Source organism: Rhinatrema bivittatum, chromosome 2 (genome assembly GCF_901001135.1).
Source record: "Rhinatrema bivittatum chromosome 2, aRhiBiv1.1, whole genome shotgun sequence".
NCBI lineage: Eukaryota > Metazoa > Chordata > Amphibia > Gymnophiona > Rhinatrematidae > Rhinatrema > Rhinatrema bivittatum.
Genome location: NC_042616.1, coordinates 16,321,894 through 16,344,179, shown reverse-complemented (window position 1 = coordinate 16,344,179; position 22,286 = coordinate 16,321,894). Strand labels below are relative to the sequence as shown.

The window sequence follows — 22,286 nt, the reverse complement described above, 5'->3', positions numbered from 1 at the left end:
GGGGAAACGGGGAAAAGAAAGAAGGAGGGGAGAGCAGGGAGGTGGGAAAAGGAAGGAGGGAAAAGGGAGGGATTCTGGGGACAGAGCAGGGTGAGGAGGCGCAGGAGGGGGAGAGACTGGGAAGGATCAGGGAGAGGGTAAGGAAGAGAGAGGATGTGAGAGAGAGAGAGCCCCCTCTGACTGCTGCCCTCTGCCTCCCCCGCCCAGCACTGACAGCAGGAGCTGAGGCTGCACACAAGGCTGCAGGATTCAGGATCAGCTGGGACTGCGCTCTCAGGAATATTGGGACTGGCAGACTGGGAGCTCAGATTCATACATTATACCTGGAAGGAGAGCATCAGCTGATGAGGAAGGAAGCAATCCTGGAGCTAGGACCTGCCCTCAGGATGATGTGGTATCCTCTAGCACTGAGAATAGTTCTCCAGGAGCACGGGCCCAGGAGGGAAGACTGGGAGCTCAGATTCATACATTATACCTGGAAGGAGAGCATCAGCTGATGAGGAAGGAAGCAATCCTGGAGCTAGGACCTACCCTCAGGATGATGTGGTATCCTCTAGCACTGAGAATAGTTCTCCAGGAGCAGGGGCCCAGGAGGGAAGACTGGGAGCTCAGATTCATACTTTATACCTGGAAGGAGAGCATCAGCTGATGAGGAAGGAAGCAATCCTGGAGCTAGGACCTGCCCTCAGGATGATGTGGTATCCTCTAGCACTGAGAATAGTTCTCCAGGAGCAGGGGCCCAGGAGGGAAGACTGGGAGCTCAGATTCATACTTTATACCTGGAAGGAGAGCATCAGCTGATGAGGAAGGAAGCAATCCTGGAGCTAGGACCTGCCCTCAGGATGATGTGGTATCCTCTAGCACTGAGAATAGTTCTCCAGGAGCACGGGCGCAGGAGAGAAGACTGGGAGCTCAGATTTATACTTTATACAATGAGCAGGAGAAACTCTCTGTAATCCAAAGCCGCAGCCGGGTAATTTGGTGCCTATGGCACCTTCACCCATGCAAGAAAACCTGACACTGCGAGTTAGGATACTCTGTCACATGTTTGTACAGCAATGCCCAACGCTGATAGAGCCTTCCATCCCCATCCCAGCTTGTCACATCCTCCTTACACATAATTAAAAATTACACATTTATAATAACAGATTTTACATGAAAAAGGATATTCAAACTGCAGTTTTTTTGGATAAAATATCACTCACAATATGTATATTTACATGCAATGCTATAGTGCCGGCCAAAAAACCCTGGAAAACACTTGGAGGGCAAATTATATTAGGCCTGCATGGGCATGGGCTTGGCCCTTTGAAAGTCACAAGAAAACAGAATTACAATACAATACACTTTCTATATCAAAACAGCATTAACTGCCAGCACTCAAACAGTAACAACCCTACCCATAAAAAGGTAATAATGCAAACATTACAACAAGCCCTAAAAAAATTAAAACATCCCCTAATAGGAAAACAGAACAAGCCAAGCTGCTATAGATCTCTATACAGAAACTGTACACTAGCAGAATCCCTCTCCTCGTCACACATGCAGAATACAGACAGACCCTCACCAAATACAGACTAAGCAGACCATAAAATATAAATGGAAAAGTGCAGACAAAAGCTGAACTGGAAATCGCAAGAAGCCAGACTCCGTATGCAGTGCAACAATGGTCACCGCATCTCAAAAAGGATTTAGCTGCACTGGAGGAAGTGCAGAGAAGGGCGACCAAAATGATAAGGGGTATTGAACGGCTGCCCTGTGAGGAAAGGCTAAAGAAGTTAGGGAAATTCAGCTTAGAGAAGATACGACTGACGGGGGATATGGTAGAAGTCTACAAAATCATGGAAGGACTTTAACAAGTTAATATAAATCGGTTATTTACTCTCTCAGATAATAGAAGGACCAGGGGGCACTCCATGAAGTTAGCAAGTAGATCATTTAAAACAAATCAAAGAAATTTTTTTCTCTCAGTGCATAGTTAAGCTCTGGAATTTATTGCCAGAGGATGTGGTTACAACAATTAGTGTAAATGGGTTTAAAAAAGGTTTGGATAAGATCCTAGAGGAAAAATCCATAAACAGTTATTACGGTAATTAATAAGCAATAGCAACTTGTGATTTATCTAATGTTTGGGTACTTGCCAGGTACTTGTGGCTTGGATTAGCCACTGTTGGAAACAGGATACTGAGCTCGATGGACCCTTGGTCTGACCCAGTATGGCATATCTTATATTCTTATTAAAATCATGAAATATAAATTTCATTCATAGCAATACAAATACATAACTAAAGAATGTAATTCATAACAGCTAACAAATAGAAAAATACGTAATAATTAAAACTCATATGAACATTTTCCAAACACCAATAAAATATTTCAAAATAGACACATTAAATAACACATAATAATTAAAACACACAAGGATTTAAAAAAAACAAAAAACCCTACTCTCCATATCTATGAACGTTTGATTTTCAGATCCCTGAGATTGTCATGACTTAGCAGGAAGAGAGGAAGGAGGTTTGTTGCACATAAATTTTATGCTCTCTCACATACACATGCTCTCCCTCTCTCTCACACACATGCTCTCACACACACATGATCTCTCACACATACTCACATACACACATGCATGCACAAACACAATCTCTCATTCTTTCATACATGCTCACACATACACGTATGCAGATCTGTCTCATTCTCCCACACTCTCAGACATGCACATATGCTGTCATTCTCACTCACACACACACAGTCTAACTCCCCCCCCCCCCCCCTGAAATAGCATCAGCAGTCTCCTTCATCCCTCACAACCATCAGGATTACTTCTTGGGGTTGACTCAGCTCAGGCCTAGAGCTCCTTCCTGCAGAGCAGGTCATGCCAATCCTCTTTTCCTAAGGCCCCGCCGGCAATTCCAGCAGGGTCACAGCACTGCTCCTCCTCCTCAGATCCCGCCGGTGATTCTGTCAGGGCCGCGGTGTTGCTCCTCCTCAGAGTGACATCACCGGCAGTACTATGGCGCCCTTCAGGTAGCAATACCCATGGCTGAAGCCATAGCCACGCTACGGCTCTGCTATAATCCCAGGATAAAGAGGAGAAACATAGAAACATAGAAACATAGAAACATAGAAATGACGGCAGAAGAAGACCAAATGGCCCATCTAGTCTGCCCAGCAAGCTTCACACATATTTTCTCTCATACTTATCTGTTTCTCTTAGCTCTTGGTTCTATTTCCCTTCCATCCCCACCTTTAATGTAGAGAGCAGTGATGGAGCTGCATCCAAGTGAAATATCTAGCTTGATTAGTTTGGGGTAGTAGCCGCCGCAATAAGCAAGCTGCACCCATGCTTATTTGTTTTACCCAGACTATGTTATTAGCCCTTATTGGTTGTTTTTCTTCTCCCCTGCCGTTGAAGCAGGGAGCTATGCTGGATATGCGTGACGTATAAGTCTTCTCCCATGCCGTTGAAGCAGAGAGCCATGCTGGATGTGCATCGAAAGTGAAGTATCAGGCCCATTTGGTTTGGGGTAGTAACCGCCGTAACAAGCCAGCTACTCCCCGCTTTGTGAGTGCGAACCCTCTTTTCTTCTCCCCTGCCGTTGAATCAGAGAACTATGCTGTATATGCATTGAAAGTGAAGAATCAGGCTTATTTGATTTGGGGTAGTAACCGCCGTAACAAGCCAGCTACTCCCCTCTTTGTGAGTGTGAATCCTTTTTTCCACATTTCCTCTTGCTGTTGAAGCTTAGAGCGATGTTGGAGTCACGCCTGTGTATGTTTATTTAATAAGGGTATTGACTCCAGGCAGTAGCCATCATTCTGGCGAGTCACCCACTCTTCATTGGCAGCCTCTTGACTTTATGGATCCACAGTGTTTATCCCACGCCCCTTTGAAGTCCTTCACAGTTCTGGTCTTCACCACATCCTCCGGAAGGGCATTCCAGGCATCCACCACCCTCTCCGTGAAGAAATACTTCCTGACATTGGTTCTGAATCTTCCTCCCTGGAGCTTCAAATCGTGACCCCTGGTTCTGCTGATTTTTTTCCTTAGGAAAAGGTTTGTCGTTGTCTTTTGATCATTAACACCTTTCAAGTATCTGAAAGTCTGTATCATATCACCTCTGCTCCTCCTTTCCTCCAGGGTGTACATATTTAGATTCTTCAATCTCTCCTCGTACGTCATCCGATGAAGATCCTCCACCTTCCTGGTCGCCCTTCTCTGTACCGCCTCCATCTTGTCTTTGTCTTTTTGAAGGTACGGTCTCCAGAACTGAACACAGTACTCCAGGTGAGGCCTCACCAAGGACCTGTACAAGGGAATAATCACTTCCCTTTTCTTACTCGATATTCCTCTCTCTATGCAGCCCAGCATTCTTCTGGCTTTAGCTATCGCCTTGTCGCATTGTTTCGCTGACTTCAGATCATTAGACACCATCACCCCAAGGTCCCTCTCCTGCTCCGTGCACATCAGCCTTTCCCCCCCCATTAAATACAGTTCATTTGGATTTCCACTCCCCATATGCATGACTTTGCACTTCTTGGCATTGAATCTCAGCTGCCATATCTTCGACCACTCTTCCAGTTTCCTTAGATCCCGTCTCATTCTCTCCACTCCTTCCGGCGTGTCCACTCTGTTGCAGATCTTAGTGTCATCCGCAAAAAGACAAACCTTACCTTCTATCCCGTCCGCAATGTCGCTCACAAAGATATTGAACAGGACCGGTCCCAACACCGATCCTTGCGGTACACCACTTAAAACTGCTCTCTCTTCAGAGAAGGTTCCATTTACCATCACACATTGTCTTCTGTCCGTCAACCAATTTGCAATCCAGGTCACCACCTCGGCACTCACTCCCAAGCTTCTCGTTTTATTCACCAGTCTCCTGTGCGGAACCGTATCAAAAGCTTTGATACCACAGATCACAATCTGTGGTATCCTGCCACCAGGCCTGAAAATAAACCTGACCAAGGATAATATGGTCCAGCACCAGAACCGGAGACTTGCCCCTGTTATCGAACTTCTCATAATCTGTACCTGAACTTGACTGAGGATCATTCTGTAATTTGTCCCCTTCTTTTCCTGTTCTCTGTTATTGAAATCGCTCTCTCTATTACTTTGCTAACAGATGTAAAATTGCCAGGACAGTGACGCTCCCTGAATCTGAATGGGAAGTAGAAGGGAGGGCCCTTCCCACTGCAGAATTTTGTCCTTTTGGGGGATTGGGGTGCGGGAGCCATTCTAGAAATGCTGGAGGGCTAGAAGGTGATCAGAGAGCCACAAGTCCTAATGCAGGGCTCTCTGTCACCGACAATGGCTCTAACATTGCAAAGGCTTTATTTCTTGTAGACCAGATCTCTCCAGCTGAAATGTATTTATAGCTCTCTGTTGCTTATAGCTTGCTTGTTAAATCTGTCTGTATTGTTGATTCCTTGATCTATTGGAATTATTTTACTTTTTCCTTTGCTTGCATGTAGAATCTGTTATTTCCAATAAGAAATATAGAAGGGTGGCTCTTTAATCTAAGAGGAACTTAGCTTGGTGAATCTGCTGTGGGGTTCAAAGATTGGATTTACCTGTCCAGTCTAGTCCATTGTACAAACCTGTCTCTATAGGGGAGGAGCCAGTGGATGGAAGGTACTAGAAGAGAGAGAAGAAAAAGTAAAACCTGTCCTATCCAGTTCAAGGCACACCCTCAGCGTACAGCCTGAATGAAAAGCATACAGCATGGCTATGAGCTAAGGGATTTGTTTCAAAATATTTATAAATCATCCCCTGATACCTCTACCCTCTGTTTTCTGCTGGTATTCAGGAAGCACCTTCAGACAGCTTTATGATCTAAAAGGCAAATTTATTGATAGCAATACAAAGACAATATATAAAAAGAAACAAGGAAAAGAGGAAGTCGTTGTTTCCTGGAGACGCAGGTCAGTGGCAACTGGGCATCAAGCTTGCTTCTCAGATGCGGAGCTCTTCGGATGGAGTTTTTAAACTTTTTGCACTGTCCAATAGAAATACATTGATGCACATCCTGGGTGTATTAATTTCAGTCAATATCCAATTATGAACGTAGCTTTATTGTCCAATCAGGCACCGTCTCTGGGGTGTTGCCTTCTTCCGGTAATGAGCTTTGCCAAAGCACATGGTTGTGGAATATGTTGCCAGCAGAATCAGGAAATACACATTCAGGCTTAAGGCCCATATACATTCCCCCCCTTGAATCGTTTGGGAAACGATTCACCAATGAAAGGCTGAGATTGTATTTCCTGGAATGAAATGGTCATAGCATCAATTTAGTATGACCCACCTTTTGGACTGTTAAAAATGGCTTCCATATTCCTTATGGTGTTGAATCATTATTTTTATATAACTCACATTCACAATCATAATCACAATTGTTCAGGCATACTCATTTTGTACTTTGTTTTATTGTCATTCAATCTCACATTCATTCTTCATTCAGGTATTGTTCTGGCCTTCTTCCAGTTGATCCAAGATTCTGTAACGTGGTCCTATTAGCAGCATATGAATCAATAGATCTACCTAATGATTGATTATTGATTGTAAATGAATGGTTAGAATAGTTGAAGCAATAATCCATCATTCTACTCAGGGTTAATGCCACTGTCTTAGGTTGCCCATGGTACGCAATCCTAATGATTTGCTACCTGGTGCTTACCCGTCATCGTTAAGCATAACAGCCTGAGGAAGTAACATTGCTGCTGGTAAATGAAAGGCTTCCTTTAATATGGTATAGGAGTTCATAGTTGTCTTCACAGTAATGCAGGATGATGTCTTAGGCCATTAAAATAACAAACTTCATTCATTCTCACAATTAACCATTGCAAACTCACTTAGAAATGTAAGCCACTTTAAACTGTGTTTCCCATCAATTAAACCAAATTATATGGAAATGCAATCTTTTCCCTTAGAAAATCTCACTCATTAGCTTCAGAAGGAGATGTTCATCATTAGACGTTGTCTAACTGCGGTGACATGAGAGCAACTTGAGAGTATTTGAGACATAGCAGAAGCAATAGTTGGAATTAATTAATAGAAGCAACACCATGCTTGGGAGTACTAGTACTTATGTCTTAGCCTACCATGCATTTGAACATTTTGGGAATATAAACAAATGCTTAAAATCTAAATTAGGAGTAGGATGTCGAAGGAGACATCCATATGGATGAGGGATAAGAAATCTCTGTAACCAATGGGATGGTATCTGCAAACTCTACTAAATGTGATGTTTAAGAATAGGGAAATCAAATAAATGTCATAATTCTGTCTTCAATTACCAAGAATAACTATATAAACATTTAGGACTACATTAAACCTCTAGAATCACTAGCCATTCATGTTCTCTTCAATTTGGGCATAGCTATAGCTGGTCTGTGCAGCCTATTCACATGAGCTGCCTAGGAACGGTGTGAAGGCTGAACTGACAAACTATGCTGCAGCACATTGCGCCGGTCTTTCACTGACACGCAGATGTCTGAACAAGTCTGGACTAAAAAGGGCAGAGTGTATCAACTGGAGACGAATATAACGTGGAATGCAATAATGAAATCATAGATGGTAAGTCAAACCAGTTATCTATGGGACCTAGGGATGAATGATCATCTTAATTAATCATATAATGGATATGAGAGAACTGGGAATAGCAGCAAAACTTTAGTATTTTAAATTAATGTGGTGTGTAACATGTAGGTGTATGTAGATGTATGTAGATATCCAAATCATGGCATTTGCAGAATGGTATATGGGCTTGGAGTATATGGCAATCAATTATCATTGACATTTGACAAAGCATAGTGTGGTGTAATGTATAACAATTAGTCTTTGTGTAAAGAGCTGACAATAATTGGGAATGGATCTAATCTGATCAGGGCAATAAGAATCACACAATCATGAGAACTGCATTAATGTAGAGTACAACAATATAAAGGCAAAATATAATCAAGCAAGAGTAATAAAGTTCAATGATGAGTGGAAGATGAATTCTGTGTTAAGGCCGAAACTTCCATAGAAGGGATGGGAAGAATGGAGTGAGTCCCATAAATGTTGTTTTCACGCTTTCAGTAAGGTGTAACAGCTTTTCATTCATCACGGCCTAGTGAGAATATGTGCTTCTTTAATAGTTTCAGATACCTAATATGGTAAAGTAGCATAAAAGCAAATTAAGCATTTAAAGGAAAGTCATCTGTGGTAAGCTGAACCACAAATAACGAACATTTCAGACATTACATTAAACATAAGTCACACTAGACTGACACATATTCATCCATCCAACAAATATACATTCCTTGTCTTCATCACATAGGACAAACAACAGATAACATATAATTTGAGCTCAAAATTCGTATCAAAATATGGACCAAAAGAAAAGTGGATCAAAAATCAAAAAATCAAAAATGTGTATGAAAAATAAAAGTTCAGAAGTCTGTCAAAAAGGTAGAAGTCCTATCCAAAAGGTAGAAGTCCTTGAAGACCTGAAAAGTAAATACTAGCATACAATTGAAACATCGAATTAACAAATATTGTACATATGGATTTCCAACCAATAATATTAAATAAATTTAATCAATAATGTTCTGGGCTTATAGTCAATGTATCATATCAAAGAATTAAAATAATTAGAACTCAAATATCAAATAATTAATACTTAAATATGCTACATTTTAAACTAGAAACTATTTCTCCTTTTTTTTTTCTTCCGTTCGTAGTACAGCTAGTGCTGGCAGAACAGATAAGCTGTACTCTGCAGGTTTGCAAGAGACAACTTCCCTTTTTTTTTTCTGTTAAGATACAGTTTGACTCTTTAGTTAAAATGTCCTTTCAAATTCATAATTCTCCTCTCAGAATCATAATTCAGCAGCTCAGACTCTAAATTCTAACACTAGTATATGTTCTTGTCAGTACTCAAGTTCAGTATTAAAGGAATGTGAAGTCAGTAACGTAATAAAGAATCAGTATGTAAAGTTAAGAGCAAAAGGGATTTAAATTGGTGGGAGGTGTATCTCGCTCCCCCCCTTGATCCCTCTTTTACCACAAATGTACAGTTCAGAGCAGAAAGGAAATAACATGTTGTAAAAGGAAGGTATCGCATGCGCAAAGTGATCACCTTAATAAAAATAAATTTCAATGTGAATGCATTGAAAAGAGGAACTTAAACTTATAACTTAAAACTATATGGTACCATTTAAAAATTAACTTACTTATACTAAAAATGCTTATACTAAAATATACCTGCAAATGGTAACACAAATAAATCTTAATAGCTTGAACTATAAGACCAATAAATACATTAATATGGGAAGCCTAGCAATCTGTTATATCTGTCCACAAGCTTGTTACTTTTAGGGCGTTAAACATCTGTGATGGCACTACAAAAGTTCTCAATCAGATAACAACTGACTGACCACATGCATCTGATCCCAGTGCACGGCTGCTGTCTTCTGTAGTAGGGACAGCACGTAATTAGACAGACAAAGTCTGTAGAGACATATCTATTTATTTTTGGATTTTATATACCGGAGGATTTTATATACCGGGGGTTCCTGTATACAACGCGTGTCACTCCGGCTTACATGACAGACATCGGGAAGGCTGGCAAGGATTTACTGGTCTTATGTACACAAATATCCTAGGTAAGCAAATTCTTATTTTAGCTTCTTTGTCCTGAAATGAATATTGCAGTAAAGCAAGCAATAGCTATAAAAATAAGGCTCAGAATAAGGAGATCATCCTAAAGGATGGTCTTACTAAATGTGGTTCCATTTAAAACTGTGTTTTATATTAAGTTCACACTGTGTTCAGTCCAAGCTTCACTAAGATGGCAATGTAAGGTCCTACATACGCAGATACCTTCTCTGATAGGTGTGAACTCACTTTATCTGGGGACATGTATGTTGGCTATTAAAGCCTGGTGTCATTGTGATGGAGGGGCGTATTGGCTCCGACTGCCATTGCTCCTCCAGTGATTAGGGTCAAATTGTGGTGGTGGTGGTGGTCTGCTCGGTCCCCCCCTTGCAGCATATCTGCCTCTAATATTCCCTCTTGGGAATGAGAATCTGTGGTTAGGCTGATAATGGCAATCCCTACTATAATGACCGTATTGTCCACATCGATAGCACTGTAGGTCTGATAGACGGCGTTGTGGTGTGGGCCAATCAGGGTGTGGTGTCTCCTCAGGAGATGCTGTAGGAATTAAATGGAAGTATCCTACTGCGGTCATCGCCTTCTCCAAAGGTGGAGAGGGTCCTATACTCTGCACTAGACATCTGGAGGCAGTGTCAGCAGTCCTATAAAGGGGCGGTGATGTGAATTTCTTACTAATTTCTTCCTCTTTTTCTAAAAAGGCCTTTGCCATGACAAACCACCTATAAATTTGGACATGGTTTGCCAGTGTTCTTACATCTTGCCCATTAGATTTACAATACTTGTTTTCCAGAAATGTCATAAGCTGTACGAGCAAGGGCGTGTCAAAGGAGCCTCCTGCTGGCCATGCAAGGGAAGCATCCTTCTCTGCCCACGCTACCCACTTAGAATGGTATTTACGAATCAACTTCTCATTGGGTTTAAGCAGGGCAATGACTTTGTTCAGGGGACATGACTCACTAACCTCTCCTACCATCTTGGGATCTCTCAATATTGCAGACCAAACTACGACACAAGTATTAATAATAAATTTCGTGTAGCCACTCCCTTATGAGAAAGAGTGGTTCAACCTTACCTTAATTGTAGTTTTCACCGTATCGTGAATTCACGCTTCCGGTGTGCTGTACTTCTTCAAACACGAAGGTATTCACAGCGGGGCAGGGAGAGACAGCCTGCAGACAACTATCTAACTATCTAACTATTTATCTAACTATCTAACTAAAGACCTATCTACTCCTTTTCGTTCCGTTCGACTGGTTACCTGTTCCTACTTAAATTACTTGGGCTCCAGTGCGTTACCGCCAAAACAACCGGGATAGGGCCAAAAGGCAGCGTCAAGTCTGCCAATTGTTTTTGAACTTATTAGTACACTAACGGAAAAACCTATGACTCACTCGTATAAGACAAGTGTTTACTTACCTTTCCAGACTGTGTGGCCAGCTCCAAGTACGTATTCCTTGGAATGCTGGATCTGAAGGCTTCTTTTTTCTGGCGGTACGTATTCCCGCTTCGGGATCCACCTGACACTCCGTCCCTGTACGTGTTCCCTCGGGGGTTCCAGGTAAAAAGTCCCAGGTGGTTATGTCGTAATATTCAACTTGGACTTATTGATTGGTACTGTACAAGATCTGCCAGATAGCAGTGCGCGCTAAGGTCTAGGAGATATTGGTGGAGAGATAATAAAAGTTAATGAACAGTTTTTTTTTCTTTTCTTTGAGAGTAAGACTTACTTCCTCAAAGTGGTTACTGAAGTGCTTCAGGGCTCAAAAATCTCAAAGTAGATTCAGGATGCTTCAGGGCGGTTTTCCACTCCCGATCAATGGCACCCTCACTTCCTTCGATGCTGGCAATGAGGTATCCCTGAAGGTGTGCTAGCCCGCGATACCCGCATCAGGCGTTAGGCTTTCCTCCGTCTTCTTTCCGGCTCGAAGGACCATATGTTTTCTGCTGGTATTCAGGAAGCACCTTCAGACAGCTTTATGATCTAAAAGGCAAATTTATTGATAGCAATACAAAGACAATATATAAAAAGAAACAAGGAAAAGAGGAAGTCGTTGTTTCCTGGAGACGCAGGTCTGTGTCAACTGGGTAATCAGCTTGCTTCTCAGATGCGGAGCTCTTCGGATGGAGTTTTTAAACTTTTTGCACTGTCCAATAGAAATACATTGATGCACATCCTGGGTGTATTAATTTCAGTCAATATCCAATTATGAACGTAGCTTTATTGTCCAATCAGGCACCGTCTCTGGGGTGTTGCCTTCTTCCGGTAATGAGCTTTGCCAAAGCACATGGTTGTGGAATATGTTGCCAGCAGAATCAGGAAATACACATTCAGGCTTAAGGCCCATATACACCTCACTGTCACAAATAAGAAAAACCTGATTCCAACAGAATGTGAGAGTTAAGGCTACGCCAACCCACATTCGTGCCTGGGACAGGGGCCTTGCTAGAGGAATCTCTTCTGACGATTGGCTGGATGTCTATGAACAGACAGGCAAAACTTCTATTTCCTCCTTGTTGGTTGAAAATAGCTACAAACTACTTTACAGATGGTGTTTATCCCCTGATAGACTAATGAAAATGTCGCCCAAGTTTGATGGGAGGTGCTGGAGGGGCTGCAGACATGTGGTGGACAGGAGAGGGCATATCCCCATTGTGGGAACCGATCGAAGTTACTCTCTCCGATATATTATCTGAACCTGTGCATTTACAGATGGATATGTAACCGTCTCTTTTTAGTCAGTAAGGAGGCCCAGACAACTGATCCGTAAAGATAGACTTTTATTGCCAGCAAGATGCAGCTAAGACAAAGGCTTAGTACAACTGCATGCCCCTCCCCTTCAGGAGCAGACTCTTATGCACTTTACAGTTCTTATCTTTTACACATGCGTTCTAAGCATTGCTGAGCAAGCATATTCCGGCTGAAGGGGCTACTGACCCCCTCCCTAGACACCCTGGAACTTTCGTGAAACTTCTCCCATGTTCTGCAGGAGAGGCTGCTGGGACTTGCAGTTCTGGAAAGGAATTCGCGAGTCTGCAGTAATACAGCCCTTCACATAATACATCCATTGTTCTATTCTAGGTTACAGCAGTGAAAGCTTATCAGAGAATAAGAACAGCGAAGCCAAAAATGAAAATGTGCAATGTGCTGACAGAGAGTTTCTCAATGTCCTAATTACAGCTGTATTGCAGACTGTAAGTAAACCCGTCATGAAGCAGGGAATTCTGGTACATGAAGTCCTTTGTCAGGTTGAAGCTTTCAGACTCCTTCATTCCCCCCTTTGATACTTATCATTCTCTATGAAAAGTATCACACCATCACAACGCAACTGTGGAGCTGAAAGAAACAGAAACAAGAAAAATTAGCAATTTGAGTTCTCAGGGGGCCCTAATTTCCCAAACAGTCCGTTGGTTTCTTCACGGGTTTGAGACGGATGGGCCCTATTGGCTCCACCCCCCTTTGTAGCCCGAACTTGTCATGTATGGGAAGATGGCCCAGGATAAAACATGAGGATGGTTAAACAGGTTCTATAGGCTCAGAGGAATACATGTACAGTGACATGAGCTGCGTGGCTGTATTGCGTTCAGCAATGTCCTCCATCATCCGACGAAGGCGATTTAAGCAAGAAAGGAATAATTCAGGGTCCTAAAAGACAAAACAGAATTAAACTGGCTAGGATAACAAACAAGCTCTTAAATCCACCGATCATGGAAAACCAACCATGGAATCCATTGGTCCAGTCCCAAACACTATTCCACTGCTGGACAGGGATGTGTGCCATCTTGACCATGCGATCAGTGATGTCTTGGATAACCTTGTTTTGGTCATCTACCTGTAAACAACAATTGGAGAGGTTAAATGTTCCACAAACCCTCCTTCCTGGGCCAGAAGGTAATCTAAAACCAATCTATTCTGGTACACTGCAGTCATAATTTTGGTATTTTGTTTTGCCCAGAGTTTAAGAGCGAAAGCAGTCATTGGTGATGAGCTCCAGGACTGCCTGAAGCCTGATGATTCGATGCAATTAATACTGCTTGGAAGGGTTCCCGAGTTGCCCCTTTTTGCTGCTTCATCTGCTCTCTGATTTCCTTGACAATAGGGTTTGATTTCCTGGTGTGTGCTTTTCAATGCATTACAGCCACCTTGCGAGGTAGCCAAACTGCGTCTAGTAATTCACGTACTTCTGATGCATTGTTCAATTGTTTTCCCTCTATAATGCTCCATGCACTTGAATTGTAAGGAAGGCATATTTAGAGTCTGTATAGATATTTACAGTTTTTCCTTCTGCCAACTGCAGAGCTCTTGTGAGCGCAATTAGTTCAGCTTTTTGCGCTGATGTCCCTGGGGGTAAGGGTTCGGCTTCAACAATGTCATCCTCGGAGACTACAGCATACCCAGCGACCCTGATTCCATTTATAACCTGGCTGCTTCCATCAGTGAATAAAGTCCATGCTCCTTGCCAGGGTTGGTTGCGTAAATCAGGTCGACTGGAATGTACTGTAGCCATAACTTCTTCACAATTATGGGTGACTGGATTGGGAGCTGCCAGTGGCTTTCCAGAGGCTCCGACTATAGAGATGTTCCTTGCAGTGGGCGTGGTTCTAGCAGTTGCCATAACTGATCGCTGCGCTCCAGTGTCCAGCAATCCTGTAAATGTCGTGGTTCCCACTTTGATTTCCACCAAAGGATCAAGGGGAAGATTCTCCTTATCTAGTCATGCTTCATTTTCTTCGCCGGATGTTTCACCCACGGTCATCTGTCATTCAGCTTCCTTTGGTTTGGACGGAGTGCATCCTTCCTGCTTCGTTTGCAGGAACTCCGGACACTCAGACTTTCAGTGTCCTTCTTTTCTACAAAATGTACATTGATTAATTCCTAACGTCATTCTTCCGCCTCCAAACGGTCCTCCTCTACTCGGTCTTCCTCTAGATGGCCCTCTAAAGGGCGATCTGCCTCTTCCTCCATGTCCAGGGTATCCTTGATAGTGCCTGGACAAATTCCCAAAATTAGTCTCTTCCAGAGCTGTGGCTAGCAAACTAACACTTTCTCTTAACTTTCGACCACTTTCCTTTTTGTCCTTCTTTTCTCCGTCCGGTTCTCGGTTTACATAGACCTTATCTGCCATTGCTTTTAGTTGGCTGATAATCATTCCCTCGAATCCTTCTGCTTTCTGTAATTTCCGGCGAATGTCCGGACAGGATTGTCCGACAAAGTTCATCACTAAGATGAGGTGATTCTTGGAATCTTCTGGATCAAATGGACTGTATCGTCGGTAGGCGTCCATCAACCGCTCCAGAAAATCTCCGGGGGACTCATCCTTTTTCTGTATCACATCCTGGATCTTCCCCATGTTTACGACTTTCTTTTTTCCCTTCTTCAATGCTTCAAGAAATGCTTTTTGATAAGCAGCAATACGCTCGCGCCCTACTGAGGTCTGGTAATTCCAGGCTGGATCTACACGTGGGGCGAACTCCCTTACTGCCTCTTCGGGATCACCATCTGCCCCAGTTCCCTGCCGAGCTGACTCTTCTAGATTCAATTGTATTTGTCCAAACGTTAGCTTAACAGCTTCGGGTATCAGTAAGCATGCAGCAGCAATGCTTCGAAGGCAACCAGGCCATCCTTTTGCAACATTGTCCATTCCTTTTGACAGATATGCAACAGGTCGTTCCCATGATCCTAAACTTTGAGTCAATACCCCAATGGCCATGCCTTTTTTCTCGTCGACGAATAGATGGAATGGTTTCATCACATCTGGCAATCCTAAAGCAGGTGGTTCAATTAAGGCTTCTTTTAGTCGACGTAAGCTTGCCAGCTCGTTTCCTTCCCACTGGAAGGGTTGAGATTCTGCTTCTTTACCCCGCAGCTTGTCGTATACGGGTTGGGCAATAACTGCATAGTTAGCAATCCACAGCCTACAGTATCCTGCAGCTCCAAGGAACGCTCGGAGCTCTTTCTTGCAAGTGGGTACAGGTTGATCTCTTATAGAACTGGTGCGAGAAACTCCCAGACAACGGGTTCCTCCACGTATTTGGAAGCCTAAATACTCTACTTCCAATTCACAGATTTGCGCTTTCTTTTTACTTGCACGATACCCTTTTGAGTACAACGTCTTTAGCAGCTGAAGAGTGGATACCGCACATTCGAGGTACGTCCCTCGAAACAACAGAAGGTCATCCACGTATTGTATGACTGGCCCATACTTTACTTGATACATCTTTAAGTCTTTTGCCAGTTGCTCACCGAACAGCGTAGGTGAGTGCCTAAACCCTTAAGGCAACCGAGTCCATGTGTACTGCTGCTTTATTCCAGTATGTGCATTTTCCCATGTGAAAGCAACAATCTTTTGACATTCCTCCGCTACCGGAACGGAGAAGAAGGCATCTTTCAGATCAATGACACTGTACCACTTTGATGCAGGAGAGACTTGGGCAAGGATTGAATATGGATTTGGTACTAGGGCTACTAGATCTTCTACTTGACTATTCACTTTCCTTAGGTCTTGTACTGGTCGATAATCATCAGATCCAGGTTTCTTTACGGGCAACAAAGGAGTATTCCAAGCAGATCGGATTCGCCGGAGAATGCCCAAATCATACAGTCTTTGCAGGTGTATCTGAATTCCTTGTCTGGCCATATACGGAATGGGGTATTGAGATTGATTTATCACCTGTGCATTCTGTTTCATCTCTATCCATATGGGGGTAGCGTCGATAGCTATTCCACCCGGGTTCTGTTCGGACCATACTTGGGGTACACTATCCATCAGTTGTCTTCGTTTTTCGTTGAGGGGGGTGTTGTTTTCATATCGATGTTCGATGGTTCGTTCGACTATCTCCATTCTTCTTGGAGGGGACAGATGAGTATCAATGGATGGTCCCCGAAGGAGGCTTTAACTTCCCCTGTTGGTTGAAATCTCAATGTGGTCTGAGGCTTACACAGCAGGTTCCATCCGATAAGGGATACCATGGTCCCGCCTACTTGTATAGTTCATTCTTTCTGCAGAGGGGCAGTGAGTACCTGACCTGAGGCACCCACTATAGAAACAGTCTCTTTCGTCGGGGGGGGCCGATTGGTGCAGTCATGACAGATCGTTGGCCTCTGAGTCCAACAGGCCCCTGATTTTTGTTGTGTTACCTCGTGGATCTCCACCAGAGGGTCAGTGGGGATTCTTCCCTCCCGGTCTCTTCAGGCTGTATGCTCCTTGTCGCCTCCCCCGCCATCTGCCAGTGGGGGTTGTCCGATCTCCTTCCTCCTCGGCCCCTTTGTCTCGGTGCAGGTCCATTTTTGTCGTTAGTATTCACTGCAGGGCTCCCGTATTTCTTTTGCCATTCTTCACAGTCTCTCTTCCAATGGCCTTCATTTTTGCAGTACGCACACTGATTCTTTCCCAAAGGGGGTCTTGTTCCCCCTCCTCTTCGCGGTCTGCCATTGTCTTGGCTCCTTCCCGTCCGAGTGTCCTCGAGAGCGGCGGCTAACAGTCACTTTCTCCTTCATATGTCTACTTGCTTCTCTCTTTTCTCTTCCACTTCTCTATTTCCACATACCTAGTCTGCTATAGCTTTTAACTGGCTGAGGCTCATGCCCTCAAAGCCTTCGGCCTTCTGCAGCTTCTTTCGGATGTCGGGTTTCTATTATTAAGTTCCTGGTTGCAGGGACGGGCCCTTTTCTTCTCTTCCTGATCCCTGTTCCCATACATCTCAAAATACGATGAAAAGATCACTGTCCATCTGGAAATTGAATAGGTGACCTGCGCCTGGAGGCATATCAGTTCTGACGAGGCTGAGAAGCTGCAAAACATTGCTTCCTTCTTACTTGTAAGTTTGGCATTGGGTTAATTCAATAAAGTCAACCTGGATCTGCAGGCTTTAGGTGTGCAGGAGTGATGATCAAACCCTTGGAAGCCTTGTACCAATTACATTGCAACCACTAAGAACATATGGTAATAGCCAGAGCCCAGCCCCCACCAGTGGTAAAAGAACATAATTGCAATATATATATATATGTGTGGGGGGGGGGGCCACCACTTTATCATTTGGGTCGACTCATATTTGCTCTTGTTCCTAATCTTGCATAGTGGCCCCTTCTCTTGCCCACAACTTCCAATAATCCTTAACTTGCGCCTGCCACTGAATCAAAATTTTTAATATTAAGTCTTTGTTTTCTCCGGTTTTTTTTTTTTTTTACAAACGGCATCCTGTAATTCCCACAGTCAGCGCTGCACATGCTTGGCTGTCTTATCTTGCCAGTTCCTTAAAACAGGGAGTAGCTCTGCATATTTAACTACTGCTAGCCAAAGAAGCAACAAGAAAAACTTTAACAAAGAACCCATTCTTAATCATTTCTCTAAATTTCCCAGAGACTGCTTCAAAATAAACTGCGTCAGCAAAAGAGAGTTCATATTTTATCATGCGTTCCAATGTAACTTTTAAATAACAGATAATATATAGGAGACAAGTAAGAACAATAATTAACATGGTATTAGAGAATAATTGACTAACCTGTGGATGTATCGAGTGAAGGCGCAATGAATTTGCTGCTATAAAATGTCTGAAAAATAGCCTGCATCATAAGGCACTAAATGATTTGTAAGGGACCCTTGGTTCTGGTATTTCTTTGCAAGTAGCAATCCTTTGTCAGATTACAGACAGTTTTAGCAAGGACCTTGGAGAATAAATTTAATCAGCAGAAACTCTGAGCTACAAAAACTTCAACTTCTGTGAAACAGCCACAATTCTATCTTTATTCACATACGCACACCATCAACTAACTTTCAATAATGTTCTGTTAAAACAAACGAAACAATTTTTCTCTCTCTTTGTCTTCATTACCCAGGCTAGCCCAATGTCCCTTTTTTTTTTTTTTTCTTTCTCTTCTCTCTCTGGCTCGATCCCCTCCTCTCTCCTGTAATTATCTCTGCCGCTAACCTTAACTGCCATCAAGTTCTAAACTTCAACACCAGTAAGTGCATTCTTCAGCAATCAAATCAGTATTTTAACTTAACACTGTAAATTAATTTGTTGTATAGTAGTCTTGTGCAGCATTTGTAACCCAAAACTCTCTTCTTATTAGGGTTTAAAACAATTAAAACAATAAAAAAAATCCCTGGTACATGTGCTTGCAATTCACAGATAGCAGTTACATACATTACAATCCTTAATTAATAATGGGGACTTCCAGTTCCCCATTTTGTGCGCCTGAGCCACCATTACGAGGGCGGCTCCCTTCACATACTTCTTCGCCCATGACGGAGGATCTACAATGACTGCAAGCCAAGTAGTTATGTACGGTATATCTTCAGGGCAACCCGGATTCCCTTCTTCACTAACTATTTTCTGGACCCTCGTGGCCATTTGGAAATCGAAAGTTCCTACCGGAGGCAAATTTACACACAAACTGGGCCACCTATGGGTACATTGTTGAATCATTCCGGGTTTAGTACATTTATGCCTATCGAACACTTCGCTATAGTGCTCCGTCATGACTTTTAATGGAGTAGAACCGCCCCCTCCCATTAGGATAGAGTCACAGACAAAGGAGGGAAGGGAAGACGGATAGGTAAGGGGTCCGTATCCGTCAGACACAAAAGGGTCACTTTCACACAACAAGAAACCTATTCCCACTATCGTATGCGTTACTTCTTTTTCCTCTTTTTATGCGCGTGGCTTTCGGAATGCAATTCCTACCAAACCACCGCTTGGGGTGTGATCAAAGCCCCCTCGGTCCCCTCACGGATGGACCGGTTATTTGCTACTCTTTTAGCTATTCTTCACTTTTCCCATCATTCCCATAATACTCGCCTGCAGGGTTCTTCCGATCGTCACGAAAGCCTTCTTCCCAGATCACCAGCCCAAAGGTCTCAGAGGATCTCCGTGGAATGACCCCCTCAGATACCTGATCACTGAACTCAGCGGTGGCCACTCACCAGGCAAGTCTGGGGGATCGCTCCGCCACAAAATCTCCTGGACCAACTGGGGGGCTAAAATAGCGTCCCCGGTACCTCCTGGCTGAGGCTCGCCAAATGTAACCGTCTCTTTTTAGTCAGTAAGGAGGCCCAGACAACTGATCCGTAAAGATAGACTTTTATTGCCAGCAAGATGCAGCTAAGACAACGGCTTAGTACAACTGCATGCCCCTCCCCTCCAGGAGCAGACTCTTATGCACTTTACAGTTCTTATCTTTTACACATGCGTTCTAAGCATTGCTGAGCAAGCATATTCCGGCTGAAGGGGCTACTGACCCCCTCCCTAGACACCCTGGAACTTTCGTGAAACTTCTCCCATGTTCTGCAGGAGAGGCTGCTGGGACTTGCAGTTCTGGAAAGGAATTCGCGAGTCTGCAGTAATACAGCCCATCACATAATACATCCATTGTTCTAATCTAGGTTACAGCAGTGAAAGCTTATCAGAGAATAAGAACAGCGAAGCCAAAAAAATGAAAATGTGCAATGTGCTGACAGAGAGTTTCTCAATGTCCTAATTACAGCTGTATTGCAGACTGTAAGTAAACCCGTCATGAAGCAGGGAATTCTGGTACATGAAGTCCTTTGTCAGGTTGAAGCTTTCAGACTCCTTCAGATATGGCGCTTTTAAACAACTGGAGACCTGGTAATCAGTCTAACTCCCATCCTTTCATGACACAGGCGTGCACAGCAGCTAAGCTTCAGACCTCCAGCCCAAGTTTGGCAAGTGTTTGGATGAGACTTGACAATGTTTGTACTGTGAACAAATTAAGAGCGGTGAAGCATCACATCTCGAGCCGCTTCCATTCAGTTTGGGAGCCTTATCTAAGCTTGTTTAGGGCTTCCCACCTCGTTTCTAGGAAGCATGGCACAGGGATGTTCATGGTATATGTTATCTATTTGGGTTGGAAAGTAGGGACTGACAATTTGTCTTCTCCACACTCTCTTTCTGCTTTACCTGTCTCTCTGTTTTGTAACCCAGTAAGATCTAACGTTGTGATGTCCATAGGGAAGGGGTAATGTAATGTACTGGTATGTTTAACAAACGGCTGTTCTGCTATATGATTATTGCTCAAGTTATATGTGTGATCTCTGAAGAACACCAATCAAAATGTTTATTAAAAACAAATAGGGAGAATCAGAGGTGGGGTGTATAAAAGGCACAGGGATAAGTATCTTGTAGCAGCTGGAGTCGATCTTCTGATATTTTAACCCACGAGCATGATTCACCTTATTTAATAGGTGTAATACATTCTTCTGTCTCCTCTCTGTACCAGATTATGAAATCCCACCCGTCCCCCTGAGATCTGCCCTGGTTTATTCTTTCCTGTAGCAGGAATTCACTGTTCTCTGAAACCTGTGGGGCAGTGAGCGGCTGAGTTTGCCTGCCCAGGTTTCCTGCAGTATGACCAGGTCATGGGTTTATCACATTACCAATGAATTCAGGGTCTCTGCTTTCATCTCCAAGGATTGAGGATGTCAGACCCTGGATGTTCCAGCTACGGACAGAGAAAGATTTCATTTCAGAGGTGCTATTACTTTATTATACGATCTAATTATGCTGTGGGAAGTTACATGCGATACAATTTCTAGTGCCTTAGGCTGTGAATACAAGCATCTCACATGCATGTATTGGGAATAGGAGCAGGATGTATAGATGTTTAGGAATGGATTTGATACAGAGCAGTTTATTGTGGTTTCTACTTCTGGTTTATGAGAGTTTCTCATACAGGACGCTCAGCATTGTTTTTGTCATTCAGTTCTGCGTCCCTGTGTCCTCTTGTTCTCCTCTGCAGTGGATCCTGTTGGACCTCTGGTGTGCTTTGTACTGATCCTGTATTGGAGGAGGTTGTGCTGTGATTCCTGTTTCCTGGAAACCTGTATAGGGGATGTTTCTGGGTTTCTGCTGTGCCCTGTGCTGATGCGATGGCACTAGAGGTGCTGCTGTGGTTCTGGTCTCCTGGTAATCTCTGGATCTGGATCCTGGGTTTGTGTTTCTGCATTGCTGCAGTTCTGGGGGGTTCTGTTCTGTGATAGAGGAGACTCTGCTCCAGTTCTTATCACTCCTTGCCTATTCCTGTATGATTGGGAACTTTCCCTGTCTGTTGGGGATGGATTTCAGCTCAGAAGGGACCTGAAAAGCTTATAAGTAAACATCTGGCACTGTAATTAGTTCCCAGCTCTGGAGGGCTTACAATCTAAGAGGGTCATTTAGTAACCCAAGTAGTATTTTTCTAAGCCCTCCGATGATGGTTTAAAGATGAGGAAATGTTAACATTCAATAAAATAATATGCCTTGCATTTTTTTTAGGCAAGTAGTGTAATTTTATTAGCATAAAATTTATCTGCATTGTTTAAATAATGCATGAAAATTATCCCATGATATTGCAATGTTAGGCATTTATTTATCATGCAATAAATGCCTAACGCAGCTGAGTAAATTCACCCCTAAGTTTGTACCTGAGACAGTGGCAGGATAAGTATCGAGCCTAAAGTCACGAAGCATCAGAGGGAGAAATGGGATCTGAATGCTGGCGTTCAGCCCTCTGCTCTCACTGTCACATACCGGGAAGTTTATTACTGGAAACCCACAACGAAGGATGGGCAGGTAATGCAGCTTTATTTTACCACATGTAACTGGTCCCTCCCGATGCAGCCTTTGT

General features: G+C 43.3%; 1 long non-coding RNA gene across 1 annotated transcript; it reads right to left on the bottom strand.

Annotated features, from left to right (window-relative positions):
* Positions 1 to 6,315: 6,315 nt before the first annotated feature.
* LOC115083598 lies at positions 6,316 to 11,826 on the bottom strand. The gene is made up of 2 exons (XR_003854365.1): positions 11,081 to 11,826; positions 6,316 to 8,152 (listed from the first exon to the last, which is right to left on the bottom strand). It is a non-coding gene; the product is annotated as an uncharacterized LOC115083598 (long non-coding RNA).
* Positions 11,827 to 22,286: the final 10,460 nt, after the last annotated feature.